Raw genomic sequence first — 14720 nt, forward strand, 5'->3', positions numbered from 1 at the left:
GGGGAGACTTGCAGCTGGCTAAAAGCATGGTGGAGCCAGCCAGGGGCAGGGGGGGTTGCAGCCTCTCCACTACACCCCTCTCCCCCCCTCGTATTTCTGGCCACCTGCAAACCACTCCCCACTCCTCCATGGGACGCTTTACCAGCCATGGCTGGTACACCTGTTAATCGCATTTTGTTGACAACAATTTCAGTGCGTTAAAAAAAATGTTTTGTTGGGAAAAATTCTCATTAAAAATTGAAAATTCATAGACCGAGAATTTCTAGCGTTCAACCAATGCAATTCCTGTTTCAGGATTTTTGTTAGAATTCAAAAATTTCCACAAGAAAAAAAAAAAATCCTAACCTCAGCCCTCGACCTTTTTAAGACCGGGGTAGAAGGACAAAGGTAGCAGATAATGATGGGAGGTTAACTGACCCAAACAGCATGTGACCATCTCCTAGGGACAATATGAAGGACGTCTCCTGGTCCAATCGTGGGAAAACGTGGGCTAAAGTAATGCATTGAGGGGAGACCCATCAGAAGGCTTAGTGGGAAACACAAGTGATATCCAGGCAGGGGCAGGGAGGAATGTGCCTCATCTTTTCCAACCCGTAGAAAGTAAACCCAACACGTGCTACATCGAGTGATTGACTGAGCCATCAGCATATTGGCTGCTCAGGAGTGATCCAGCAGTGAGAAACCTCTTCGTTGAATGTTACATTAAACAAGATGCATCTCCTCGGAGACATTTTTGGTACTAGCATTTGGATGGAAGAAAGTTGTCTCAAAAATTTTCTGATCAGCTTAAACACCTCCGCCAAACTCAATGGAAACGAGTGCATCTTCTGACCTGATGAACGCCAAAACTCCTGTTGACTCCAGTGGGACCAAGAATTTGGCTGACCCAAGTCAAAGGAGGCATTCTGAATTGATGTTGGTGTAACCGAAATGTAAATGTGGCCATTGTCTCAATGGCCTTACTGCACCCGAACAGAGTGTGAGCCCATCCACTGCAGAATCACAATACCTTCGGCCGAAAGAGGCGTTCGCTTCTTTTCATTGCCAGCTGATGTCTGTTTGAATGCAACTATTTGAAACTGTATTTATAGATTACATTTATAATAAAATTGTATTTGTAGGCTGTATTTATAATAAAAAAACTACCCCAGTTAACACATCACAAGTCAAATTAAAAGTCTTACCTCTTCTTCGTGGAATTTCCAAGTTCCTTTTCCAGATGATTTTGTGCTACTTAGAAAAAAAGAATATGAGAAATAGGTACATTGTACATTAAAATATACAGTTATTCAGTATATACTCTACCTATAAGCATACAAATGATCTATTGTTACAGAATGCCACTCAATTAAGAGTACACACTAAAAATGTAATAATTAAAAATACACAATCAACAATGCCTGGTGTTAAGGATTTCATTATTAAATCCGACTGAATATGATTAAATATGACCCACGCTTTCCAAAACGGGTTGCATGATAGATTTAAATGAACTCATTAGTGGTTAATGCAGCAAAGCTCTTTCTAAATGCTAATGTTTGGCTGCCTTTGGCTTGTTAATTAATTTGAAGATTGTGTAATTATCAGCAATTTCGAGTAGCATACGTCTACCTCTTTTTTTATTGCCAGCTGACATTTGTTTGCATGTAACTAATAGAAATTATATTTAAAATAAAAATAGGACATCAAACCGCCCCAAGAAGTCATATTGTACATAGGAACAGATTCTTTTCCTTTATTCTATTTTTTTTTCTCAGAATGAGACCTCTCAAACTGAGCAGCTTTGTCTCAATACAGAGCATGGTTAGTAAAGCGTGTGGCTTTGTTAGATTATGACATACCTCGAATGAGTTGAGAGGTGAGCAGTCTTTGCAAGGGACTGGGGAAAGGAGAGAGAGAAAAGAGATTGCCTTTTACATCTGTGGATTTAGTCTGGCAGTCATGAGGTACAAGACATGGTATAAATCTCCCTCAACAGAGCATATAAGGAGACGTGAATATATCTACATATGCATTACCAAGGCATGGGCATTGTTGGTGCAGGTCTTAAAACCAGAGGGAGGACAGGCTTCAGCGAATACTATCAAATGCAATGAGCTAAACAGCCTGACTGATTAGCAAAGCAGATCAGACCTAAGCTTAGCCTTGGGCTCACGACCTTCCAGAACTTAGGCCATGCTCACAGGACTCAATAAAGATGGTGGGAACTGGTAGTTGACTTCTGGGTTTCATAACAGATGCTGTCACAATTTTAGAGCTCCAGGAAATTGAAAACAAAAGAAACAAATACAACGAAACCCTAGAACTTCATCGCCTGTCCTCTTGCAAAAGTTTGAAATGACCAGTAATGCAAGTTAGCCGCATCATTTCATTTTTGCTTTGTGAAGGGACATTAGACTTCTCTAACAAGTCTCCACGGTTGTCTTCAGTGCACATTGTGAATTCACGTCAGCCCTCACAGCCTTAGCCAGGACACATGTTTGTCATCAGTATATTTTGTTTCCACTAAATATGGGATTCACTGCTGTAATTATCTAGGGCCGTAATCAGCTAAAGTGGCAGCACGAGTGTTGGAGCCAGCATAACAAGATCTTGGGGTTTCATTAACATACATGCAACCACAATCCCATTGCTGCTGAAAGCTCTTCCCTTCAAGCAGCTGTGAGAGCAACACTGAACTAATACACTGAATAATTAAGCACATTAAGTGATTATTATGTTTCTCTACCAGTACAACAAAAAAGTTTCACATTCCCAAAGAGAAACTTGGATAATAAAAACATAATTTCAGAGAAGTCACATGATCGGCTTGATGTTTCCATTTCCTATAACCATCGCTGTTTATCCTTGCAAATTTTTCAAGTGGAGACTTGCTATTCCAAAATGAACAGGTAGGTATGATTATGCAGGTAGTTTTTAATATCCCCAAGAGGGATTTTTAAAATAACCTCATTTAAATGAAAAACAACAAATAAAACATGACATATTTGACTTTTGGCCTATCGTTTGCTTCACAGCTAAAACAAAAAGTGCGTTTTAACCCTGAGCTAACTAACTTGAGTTAGTCAACCCTATTCCCCACCCGGGACTTACCTCAGTTAGCTTTGTAGAGGTAAAAACCACCGCCAATGGGATTTTACAGGGAGAGAGGGAATACGAGTGTGCTGATACATGTGCTCCGCTGCCTTCCGATTTGAATGTGTAGGAGCAGGCTTGATTAATCAGTTAAGTCGAACAGGTTTGATTAATCGAGTCTGCTGGAGTGTTTTAATTACAACGCTCTAGCATGCTGCAACGTCTCATGTATTCAGTGTCCTGCATTTCAAAATGGAGGTGGGGGAAGGGAGGGCCTTAAAGTAAAGCTTGTTGAGTGAGGTTTAGTTAAAGTGCCCCCGGTACTATTTTGTAGTGTGGGACACTGAATACATGAGACACGGTGGGCATTTTACTTAAAGCGGTTCCTGAGAGCGTCACCCTCCCTCCACCAAAGCACGTGTACAGGCACCTCGAGTTAGCTCTCTCAGAGTCAAAGCATATCTATGTCTCCAGTGAAGAGCCAGGCCAAATTTTACTGTAGCAGGAGAAAAAACCAGCTGTCCCAGCCAGGAAACAACCAGTTTCTTAGATGGCCAATATCCTCTCAGTACCTCGTTCTCATCCCCAGTGGTGATGTCCCTAGTAGGCAAGATGGGTCTGTTTTATTTCCCTGGACAAGCAGGGGCACAGAAAAAAACCCCAATATAGAAGATCACAGCATGCAACTCTTCGAGTGCTGTGCATCATTCTCAGCTCACAGGATGGCACTTTTCCTAGCAAACAGCCAGATTCCTTATAAATGTGAAGGTGTTTCAGAGAGAAAGCCATAATGGTTAACTGGGAACTTGCAGTACAGCCACCGATTTGACAATACACAGCATGCATCAAGTCGTGAGAAACACCGCCGCAAATGACTACTATGGTCATTTGCTGAAACAGTTCACTCCCGATTCCCTTCCGCCATCCTGCCGCAATTTGGACCCATTCTGCTATTTCATCAGAGGACAAATTCTACTTAGCATTACATGGGTCAAGCAGAGATTGCAATTAGCTGACAACAGCAGAGAGGACAGGTACCGCGGGGGATACAACCTTTGCAGCACCAATGGGCGCACTGGCAACCTGCCAGGCACTGGGAGTGTGCTTTGTGTGCATGTTTGCATAAATTTGCATAAATAGTGTGGCAGCTCAGCTTCTCCGAAGGCACATTTAAGATAAATGATGCATGTGAGTAACATTTTACAAGCCTGAACACCGACTCAACCATTTCCCCTGCCACTTCTCTCCTTTTTTTCTTTTCCCAGCACAAGGTTTCATTTCCTGTTCTTGCCGACGTCTTACCATTTTCTTCTCTTGTCTCGTCTATTTTCCCTTCCATTCTTAATTTAGCTCCTTTGCTGTATTCTTCACCTCGTCTCCTGTACCTCCGTTCTCATTTCATTTTCCTGTCCTCATTGCCAGCTTCCATACCTCAGATGTCATTACTCCTTTGTTAGTGCCCCCTCAATTTCCAAACCCAGGGCCATAGGCAAGTTAAGAGTGCCTTTCCCTAAGGGTCAAGCTGATTTCAGCCTGGCTTCCACACAAAGCCTTTCTTTGTTCCTAGTAGCCAATAGCTTGTCCTTTTAAATGTCTCACATGCTAAAAATTCCCATGAATGGACCTTCGTCTACTCTTCGCTGACAGCAGCTCTTGGTGTAGAAAGCTGCTGGCATTGGTCAACTGAAGGAAGCAGGATTGGAAGAAATGGCTTGTAGGTATCTAAGGGGATTATTGTTCTCATAAATTACAGGTTTGAAGTCAAGATAATTTCCAGATACTTTACCTTTCCTTAGAGATGCACATTTCAGAGCTTCCTCCGTTAATGGTGAGAACATGCTCCGTCCCATACTGTATTCAGCACTTGCATCCTTGGCATTAGAGAAATGCATAGCATATGTAATCATGGCACTGACAGCAAAGGTTTGGAAAGCAGAAGCTTCTGGTAGAGAATTTACATCAGAAAGAGCTTCTTTGCGGTGAGGGCTGCCAAAATCTGGACTGGGCTTCCCAGGGAGGCGGTGCTGTCCCTTACCTTGGGGATCTTTAAGAGGAAGCTGGACATGCCCCTGGCTGGGTCATCTGACCCCAGCACTCTCTCCTGCCCAGGACAGTGGGGTTGGACTCAATCTGCTAAGGTCTCTTCTGACCCAAACATGTATGAACTACAATAACCAACACAGATATACATGCTGGGGGAACTGCCCATGAGGAGCTCTTAAATTCATTTCTTAGATTTAAAACGGTACCTTCCACAGTTCGGTGCTTGAGGTGAAATAGCAGCCACGTGGAAATCAAGAGGAATTTTGCAATTTGCTTCAGTAGAGCCAGTATTCGACTCCTGAAGCAGATACGATCCAAAGGAGAAAATGCTTTCTGCTTATATTGGATATTACTTACCTAAATGAAGTACACTACCCTTGAGATGTCCAGAAACTACGGGTGCTGACAGACATGCAGACCCCCACTCTAAACTCATGGCACTTTATATAAAGTGCCATGAGTTGCGGATGTCTGTTGGGTTGGGGGGTGGGGGGCGCTCCATGTTGGGTCCAGAGGGTGGAGATTGAGCCTGCCTGAAGCCAAGGAGCTGCCAGCTGTCTCTCTTTGCAAGCCGCGCCCCTTCCCAGCTCCCCGGGGATTCCTGTGGCGCGTGCATCTTGCTGCCACACCCTGACTTGGGGTGCAGCATCCAGGGCCAATGTCCTGCAGAACTGGGCCTTTAAAGCCACAGGAGCAGCAAGGGCATTGCCCTGCAGGACAAAAGCCCCAGTGACACCTATAGATGTCAATGAAGCAGATCAGCTGTTCTGGGGCACATCCTGGCTCAAGCCATCTTTCCCCAAAGACAATGTCTATTTGTAGCACTTTATAACCCTGTGCAGCGGACTGCAGGCAATACACCAGAAGTTTATTTAGGCTGTATACTCCCCAAGGCACAGACTAGTTATTTCAATATTTTTTTTTTTACCTTGCCCAGTTTGGCAAGTGTAAGAAGTTCTGTAATAAGTCATATATAGACATTGCTTACAAAATCGTTTACAAGGCCCGAGAGCCGAGGGAACCAGGATGGTAGGCTGCAGCCTACATTTTACCTGTCCAGAAATTAGGTGAAGGAATTGAGAGAGCCTTTGAAAGGCACACAAGGAAGCTGCCACCAAAGAAAACTGCCCATCTCATCCTTTCATAACGAGGGGGAGATTTGCAATCTGTTACCTTCCGTAAAGCACTAGAAACTCTCTTTCTCTCCCTCCCTCCCTCTCTCACACGCACGTCTGCTGTATATTGTTAGGATTTCACTTCTGAGAAACGTTCTGTACAGACGTGGGCTGAAAGGATTGTGGTCCCAAAGCATAATTTGCAGTATCTGTGTTTAAATCTTCCTTTGAAGTTCAGTACTTGCAATTTGCTTTGTAGTCTTTGCTTTTGCAGATAGCAAAAGCTGTACACTATCATTTATGCAGTGGACTATGAATCTGACAGGCTAATCTTAACTTTTTAACAGCTGTGTTTATTTACTAAAGTAGTAAATTGTTTCCTCTAAAGCACAGAGGGGTTGGTTTGAACAAACTAAAATCTCTGCAATTTGGCAAGGGATGGTTCATGCACATGGCTTCGTCTGAAACTATACATTTTTCTATCACTGAAGTATCTGAATTATAGGCCATCTTAGGATGCAACCTTTGTGTTAATGACTCCTTCGGCTGCTGTTTTGTATAGTCAAGAAGGAAGGCCGGAAGTACAGCAGATTGGCTTACAGGAAACTGAAATAATAACACCACTTATATTCTGAATCTTACTAAGTTCACTCAGATTCCAAGAAGCTCTTCTGTTTCCTAGCCCTAGCCTTGTTCAGCTCTTACAGATCTTTTCCATGCCATTTTCCTTTTAATATCCCTGTTAACAGTTTCAAGCGTGATCTTACACCACATCAACTAGAAAACAAAACCCTAATCCAGTTGAAAAAGGCCATCAGGAAACTTCTCTGCAGGTACAATTACAGCCTGAAACGCCAAACGGCACCCCAAACTCTGCCAATTGCTCATCCCAATTTCCGGAAAAAGATGTAGAAATCAGTCAAGTCTTAGCTGAGTTTGGCACCAAGGGAAGACTTATAAAGTTGACACCCCATCAGAAACACTGCCCTAACCAGTTGTTACTCCAACTAAGATGGCTGCTACCTCCAGTTCCTAAGCTGAAGTCAAGGAGCACCACAAGAAAGGAGAGAAGGTCTATCAGGTTGCCAGGGACCAAGCTATTCAGAGCTTTATTACGGGTCCAGCACAAACCTATAGCAAAATTTTATTCTGAAACCAGTGGGAGGCCAGATCAGACTATGCAGACCAGACTTAATATGCTCACTACAAAAGATAAAGCTTTATAAGTGGGCAGCTGCAGTCACAAGTCATAATTAAAATCATAATTACTAGAAGCTGACATTTTTTAACAGCCTAAGGAGGTACTCATTTCAGCAATCAAAGCCAAGGTGGCAGCAGTCTGGACAATAGTGGTGCAAACCCACAACCAAAGATAAAATGGCACATCAATACACAGCTAAGCACCATCTGCCAGCTCACAATACAAGAGCTCATGCTTTCTTGTTAACCTTGCAAATCACCTGATACGTACACTGGGAAAAAGGCCACCATTGTACCTTTGGGTTTCCAGTCGCTGCAAACTACTTAAATTATCAGCCATGACAAAAGCAAAGGTGCATTCCCATACCTAGAAATGGGCATTATATTGTACATATACAAATGAGACGCTGAGATCCAATAGAAAAGGCCCTGGATAGGGAATCAGGAGACGTCTGTCGCCAGCATGCCATGAGAACTTCGAAAGTCACTTTGCCTCTCAATCTTCTCTATTTAGACTACAGGATCGCTGGCATGGAGACTCTCATTCACTATGTGCAGCATCTAATCCACAAGAGCCCCCGTGTTGGTTGGGGTACGTAGATACTACGCTCAACCAAATGATGATTAATGGAGTAAATGGCCATAGCTCCACTGAGCCCTCTGAAATTACACAGCAAATGAGGATCTAACCTACCGTGAGCACTAACAAAACCAGAGCACTTGAGAAGACACTGATTGACAGGCTGGATTTTCAATGGCTTATATTCCCTTCCTCCTCCTCCCTCCCCCACCCCCAAATCGCCATTGACTAAAATTCCCCAGACGTTCTCAGTCCAGAAGTGATTTCAGCTACCTGGGGGCTCTCCAATGCTCACTGTACACTCTCATGTCACAGAAGTGGGATATTTTAAAAGCGTCACGTATGCTCTCGGCTCCGTTATCTCTGAGGCCAAGTGTCTTTGGTTTATTTAGAGGAAGCTGCTTGAGAGATAAAAGAGCTTTATGTTTAGAAATCAGCATATGTAGATTCCCCTTATGCAGCCAGCAGACAGTAGCAACTTAGGATCAAACACATTTTTGTTGCATTAGAAAACATTCCCTGCCTGGAAGCATGTTTTACATAAAACAGCAGAGATGTTATCGCTTTTTCTTGATACATACCCAAACTCATTATCATATTGTTGGAGTCCTTCACCAATTCATGCTTTTATGTAGGTATCAGGCACACCTTCCGCTTCCTTGCCTTCCTCCACACATTTGTTACACGCGGAAGATAATTAAAAAAAAAAAAATACACGCAGTCACGTTATGTAGATGGCATGGGGCAGATGCTGCCCTCCTGCTCTACACAGACCCAATGGCGCTCTCTCAGCTCGTCTTTGCAGAGTGGGGTGGGAAGGAGCCATGCCATGCTTGGATCTGCAGAGAAGACAACGATCCCTCATCATTTGTTTTGAAATAAGTCATGCCAAAGAGAGGACAGAGGCAGTGTCCTGTGGACAGGGTATTTGCCTGGGAAGACCTGGGTCCCAATTCCTTGCTCTGCCATTGACTTAGTCTGTGATCCTTGGACTCGCTTCATTCCTGTTCCTATCCTTTTCTTCCTACTGTCTATGTAGACGGTAGAAAGCTCGTTGGGACAGAAAACAAGCGGGCTTGCACAATTTGCTCCTGGCCTCTAATGAATATTCAGCAAGCGCTGGAAGTACTGGTGAGCTCTGGAAGAGAATCACTCACTCAAGCCTTCCTGATGGCATATTGTTTCCACTGAAGAAACTCAAGACAAAACATAGAAGGCAAATTCTTCCTTCAACTCTTATATTCTTCCTAAAAAGACCATAATAAAAAATGTTAGTAGTGGTAAACAGATCTGATGAAGTCCCTTTCGTGAAAGCTCAGTGATATGATTTCAACAATTCTTGCACCTGTATTTAAAAAAAAAAAAAAGTCCAGTAACAAAGGACACTAGAAAACATGTAACGTTCAGGTTATCAGTCTAGTGGCAGGACAGGTTGTTTTAGTCCAATAACTTACCTGCTGTAAATAAAGCATGCAACAGTAACCACCAAGTTGATTTATCCATCCCACCAACCCAATCATAATCAGTCAGGAGACAAATAAATGGGTCAACGGGTATCTCACACTTCGATGCGTTCAATAAACAACCACAGAACTGAAAGCCAAGTGCAGAGGCATACCAGCAGGTTTAGAAACAATATTAAAATAGGCTTCTGTTTAAATGAGAATGAAAAAGGGTCGTACATGCTGGAAACATCTCCATTTTAAAGCACCAGAGAGAAAAAAATGGGAGTTTTTAGGATTTTGTTCTCAATATAAATATACTGTGGCTTATTAAATAGTGATCAATGCTTTATTAAACTAACTGCATGTTCTGAAATTTCTCTTATAGAATAAATATCTGACAGACTATTTAACAAATACATGCTGAAATTTGAAGGTAGTTTGAACAAATTGAACACAAGATTGTAAAAAATGCAGTTAAAACAAACTGCGGCTGTTCATATTACCTGACCTAGAGAATTGGCTTCTATCTTGAAATTACTTACTGCTGGAAAGCAATTTTTCCCTATTCATTTAATCAGCATCTGACTTTTTTGCTATTGCCACTGTCTTTGAATAAACTGATGATAGATGAGCTGCTGCAATAGAAAGGGAAAGAAGTGCAACACTTTCAAAGAGCAGTTTTAAAATGGAAATTAAATACAAGTAATTTCAAGTCTTCACCATGGTTCTCTCACTCCTGTATAAAAATGAATGACTTCACTGTAATTAAGTGGTCATCTTTCAGGTCATTTCAGGTCCTCTTTAGCTTCATACTTCAAATATTGTAAATACAAGATTTACATAATCATAAAAAACAGCACATTTTTTACATATTTAAAAATTCCAGTGAAAACTGTTTAAAACAAAACAGCTAACGTGGGTCTTGTCTACACTACAGAAAGTTGCCCGCTATGGAAGTGAAAAGATCACAACCTCTCATCGATGTCAATCACGCTGGCAAAACTCCCAGTCTGGACACAACTGAGAGAAGACAGCTTCTTCTAAGATAAAGTTGAAATAGTGGAACCGGGAGATGACGTAAAGACAAATTCAGTAGAAAAATTGCTACGGTGTATGCAGCATCTAGGAGGCTCTGCTGATATGGCCAGAGTGGCAGCAACTTTGTAGTGTAAATACATTCTTCTTTGCAATTTTGCAGCTCCAAGCATCTGGCTTGGAGCAGGAGACTCAAAAAAGCCAACATAACTAGAAAACATACACAGGGCATAGTTTGTAGTCATTAGTCAACTCAAGGCAAAAAAAGCGAAGTGTCTTTTTTTTTTTAAGGCAAATTGTCTTCATGTGTCAAAAATGTCACTGCTTTCTATCGACATGGGCAAGATTTACAAAAGCACTGGCTGGGCTTGCACTGTGGTTATGGGAAAAGTATTTTGGACAATTCCATCCTGAAGCTCAGCCCTGGAGGGGTTTGCATTTCCAGCCTGAAGCTTGCAAAGAACCGTTCCAATGGTTAAGACAACAGGGGATGTGTGGGGAGGCTGCTCCAACGCGCTGTGATTACGTGTCAGAGCAGACCTCGTTGAGTCTGCCGGAGTGTGCTATTAGCGCACTCCAGCAGCCTCTGTGTCTTGTGCGTTCAGTGTCCCCGTGCTTCAGAACGGCAGCTGGGGGCACTTTAACAAAAGCTCCTCAAACAAGCTATCGTTAAAGTGCCCCCGCCGCCACCTTGAAGTGCAGGGATGCTAAATGCACAAGACGCTGCAGGTGCTTTAATTAGAGCAGCTCTCAGAGGCACTCTAGTTAAAGTGCCCACCCCTCAGCCCCCAGAGCATGTTGGAAAATGCCCCAGGTGCCCACAGCTTAAAGCCCTTTGAACTGGCCATGCTCTCTCACAGCTGGACTTTCACCCAGATCTTATTATCCCTAACTTCACTTGGAACCATTAAAGCCGGTACATTTTTCAACCATGTAACCAAGTAGATCCCTGTCACCGCTTTCCGGCCCAACAACTCATTCCCCCCTAATTTTGAAGTCATAAGGTCGCTACTCGTATTTTTGGGGGTGCATTTATGACACCGTATAGCTTTGTGCAGCATCTAACACAATGATCCTTCAGCCTCAATGCTCCGGTGAGTAAAATCCAAACAATTTGAGTTGTAATTTAAGTTAGTACTGCTAACTAGCCTTAAAATGACTGACACTGATCCTAATTTATAAGTCCTGCTTTCACGATGTTCAGGTGATAATAGAAAAGTCCCAAGAAGAATTCATACACTAGTATGGTTAAGAGTCAAGACTGGTTTATACTTAAAAAATACTCTCCTCTTTGGTTTTAATGCATTCAGTAGAATTTTGCCTGAAGAACTTTATACGTGTCAAAACACAAAGGCGGCAGATTTTGATAATACACATTAAATTAATTTGATTAGTAAAATAGAGGCTGAAAATCATGACTTGTTAAAGCGTGTGATAGCAAATACACAGACCTCTATAACTGAGCTATAATTCCATTTTTGAGCTCTAGTGACATTGAAAAAGCAATCTAGTTTCCCTCTCTTGGTTTATGATATCACCTAAAATCCTGAAGGAATTATAGCTTCATTATGTACAGATGGATGCGTATTATCTCACATGTAATCTCAAACTGTTTCAAATGTCTAAAGTACAACAGCAGGCATAAAATTCTTCTGTATAATCAAACTTGAACCACTGAATAAGAATGGAGCTCTTCAGAGTGAAACTCCCCTTTATGGGAGAAAAAGTGAGGAAATAGCTCTCTACATCTCAGCTGTGGGGCTCTGAACGTCAAATGGAACTACATAATCTCTTATTACCTTTCCCCAAGCCTACAAGGCTGATTGGAAGGCCGTACACTTATAACGCACATTGTGGTAAAGGCGTGTAAAAAGCAACTGTGTAAATTTACATTAAAGCTGAGGTTCAGCAAGGTAGTTAAGCCTGTGTGTTACTTTAAGCACGAGAAACATTAGTTTCGACAGTTCTACTGATGGGCTTAAGTGCCTTGCTGAATAAAAGTAATTGAACAACTGCTGCTATAGCTTTGCTAAGGGCATGACATTGCACAGAGTACTACTTTAAATTACTTTCCGTATAAGAAACAATGAAAATGTGCTAAAATAGATGTGGAAATAACTGACCATTCCTTCCCCCTTTTTTCACACTAACCATGTGTAAATATCCTGTTATTTAACATTTACAATCGCTTTTATAGAACATACAGCCAACATAATATCAAAATATATTTTATTCTGGACCTCTTTCAGATCTGATTCAAATTACAGTTGTCAGAGCAATACAATGCAAAGGGAAACTGCAACAGAAAATGTGCCTAGAAGGGATATAAGGGCTTTGGGGACAAATCATTCTGATGTAGAACCAAAATACATCATAAAGTGTAATTAACATGGTCCAGGACAGTATAGAACATCTATATCAGTCTTCTTTAGACAATAATCATGAAAACTGAACAATAAAAGTCCTTTAAACAAGTACAAAAAACTGTCATGGGCTGGTTTACACTTTTACAACAGTTGTAATTTAACTGGATAACTGAAGAAATGATGCAGACATTTTAATCCAGTGCTATAAGTAGGCTCACAGAATTAGACCCAAAGGATTTGTAACTTCAAAATTAAACCATTACAACTACAATGTCAATGTCAGGAGAGAGAGAAAAAAATTACTTCTTTGCTCTAGGATTACTGATCTGCACACTGCAGTCTGTTGAGGAACAAGATTGCAAAGTACACTGGACTAGCAACAACATGCAGACTGTTTTCCTGAATTAATCCACAAATGCCAAAAACCATTATGAAGTAAAAATGTGTTTTTATTTAAAAAAAAAAAAAATTAAAAAAAAAGCCATGCCCCAAGTTATCATCAGGCCTCAATGCTGGAAACTTGAAGGCTGAACTACTGATCTGAAGCACAATTAACACTATACCTTCAATGTGTAAGAAACGGTGCGTCTTCTGGTTGTTTTGTCTGCCTTCAAGCAGATTCATGTGGGAGAAAGTCACTTTTATCGGATGCAATATTTCAGAGCTCACACTAGAGGAGGAAGTGAAGGCTATTCCACATCTCTCTCCTCATTAGGGAAAATGTCAAGGATCTTGATGGAGATTTACTGCTGTCTTCCAACCCAAGCCTGCTTCCAACGTGCCACAATGTTGCTTCTACTTTCTGCGGACTTCTGGAGAAGCGTGCGAATGATCCTATTATGGAAACACTCTACAAGCATTTTCTGTAGTAAGAGGTCTGTACAAATCTATTGCTTGCCAAGTTACAGGAGCACTGGGCTGAATCCTGAAAGGGCTCACTCAGGCAACAATCGCCACTCAAGTCAACAGTTTGTCTTCCCAAGTTTGATTTGGCCCACTGTACCTACGTGGCACACCATACAGTATTACATGGCTCCAATCCTCCAACATTTACTCGGACAAAGTTCTTCCTGCGGTGAAAGTCAATGGGATTTCTGACTGAGTAAAGATTGGACAACTGAGCCCAAAAGGTCCGTTTTGCTGAACATACAGCCTTTTATTTACAAGCCCAAAAGCCCAGTTTTCATGACGTTCCTTCATACAAAAGAAATAAATGCATCAGCCATTAAGACTGGTCTACAGCCAAGACAAACTGGCACAAGAATCCTATTGTACCTGCCATTCTTCCCAACACAGAGACTATTCTAAAGTTAGCAACGTCTCATAAAATACCCTAGCATGAGGTAAGCAGTGTAAGGAAAAAGGAGTGCTTTAAAAAAAAACCACGACAATTAAAACTGGTACGAATCTTTGGCCTTTCTCTCAAGATATATTAAAGTGTCATAAAATCAAGAAACATGTTTCAACGGTTACGTCATTCTAACTCGGATAAGTATCACCTCCCCCCAACCCAGAAAAAGAGGCACTTTTAGTGTTTCATACCAGAATCCAATCCTCCACCAGACGCACCCAGTAATCCTGCACAGTTGTAGTCTCCAAACAAACTGAATTACCAACACCACAAAAAGTGAAGAGCTTAGTTTCTTAACTAAACTAGAAAGTCAAGGGTTGAAGATCTTTGCATCAATTTAAACCCATGTAGAAAAACAAAAGTAAAAATAGAAAGGGCAAAATCTGGAACGAATTATACTGAAATGAGAAACAAGAGAACCTGAAGTTGATGCATTAAAAAAAAAAAAAAAAAAAAAAAAATAACATGACAGCAAGCTATTCCTTATCTGGTTGTTAGTTGTGACCCCAG

At 41.6% G+C, this 14720-nt stretch overlaps 1 long non-coding RNA gene across 1 annotated transcript in view; it reads left to right on the forward strand.

Annotated features, from left to right (window-relative positions):
• The first annotated feature begins 12686 nt into the window (after positions 1 to 12686).
• LOC109308452 overlaps positions 12687 to 14720 on the forward strand; it is a 2205-nt gene continuing 171 nt past the window's right edge. Inside the window, exon 1 of the long non-coding RNA XR_002100622.1 lies at positions 12687 to 14498. This is a non-coding gene — a long non-coding RNA (uncharacterized LOC109308452). The remainder of the gene's footprint in view (positions 14499 to 14720) is intronic.

This window comes from Crocodylus porosus, unplaced genomic scaffold (assembly GCF_001723895.1).
Source record: "Crocodylus porosus isolate Cpor-Errol unplaced genomic scaffold, CroPor_comp1, whole genome shotgun sequence".
In the NCBI taxonomy this organism is placed as follows: Eukaryota; Metazoa; Chordata; order Crocodylia; family Crocodylidae; genus Crocodylus; species Crocodylus porosus.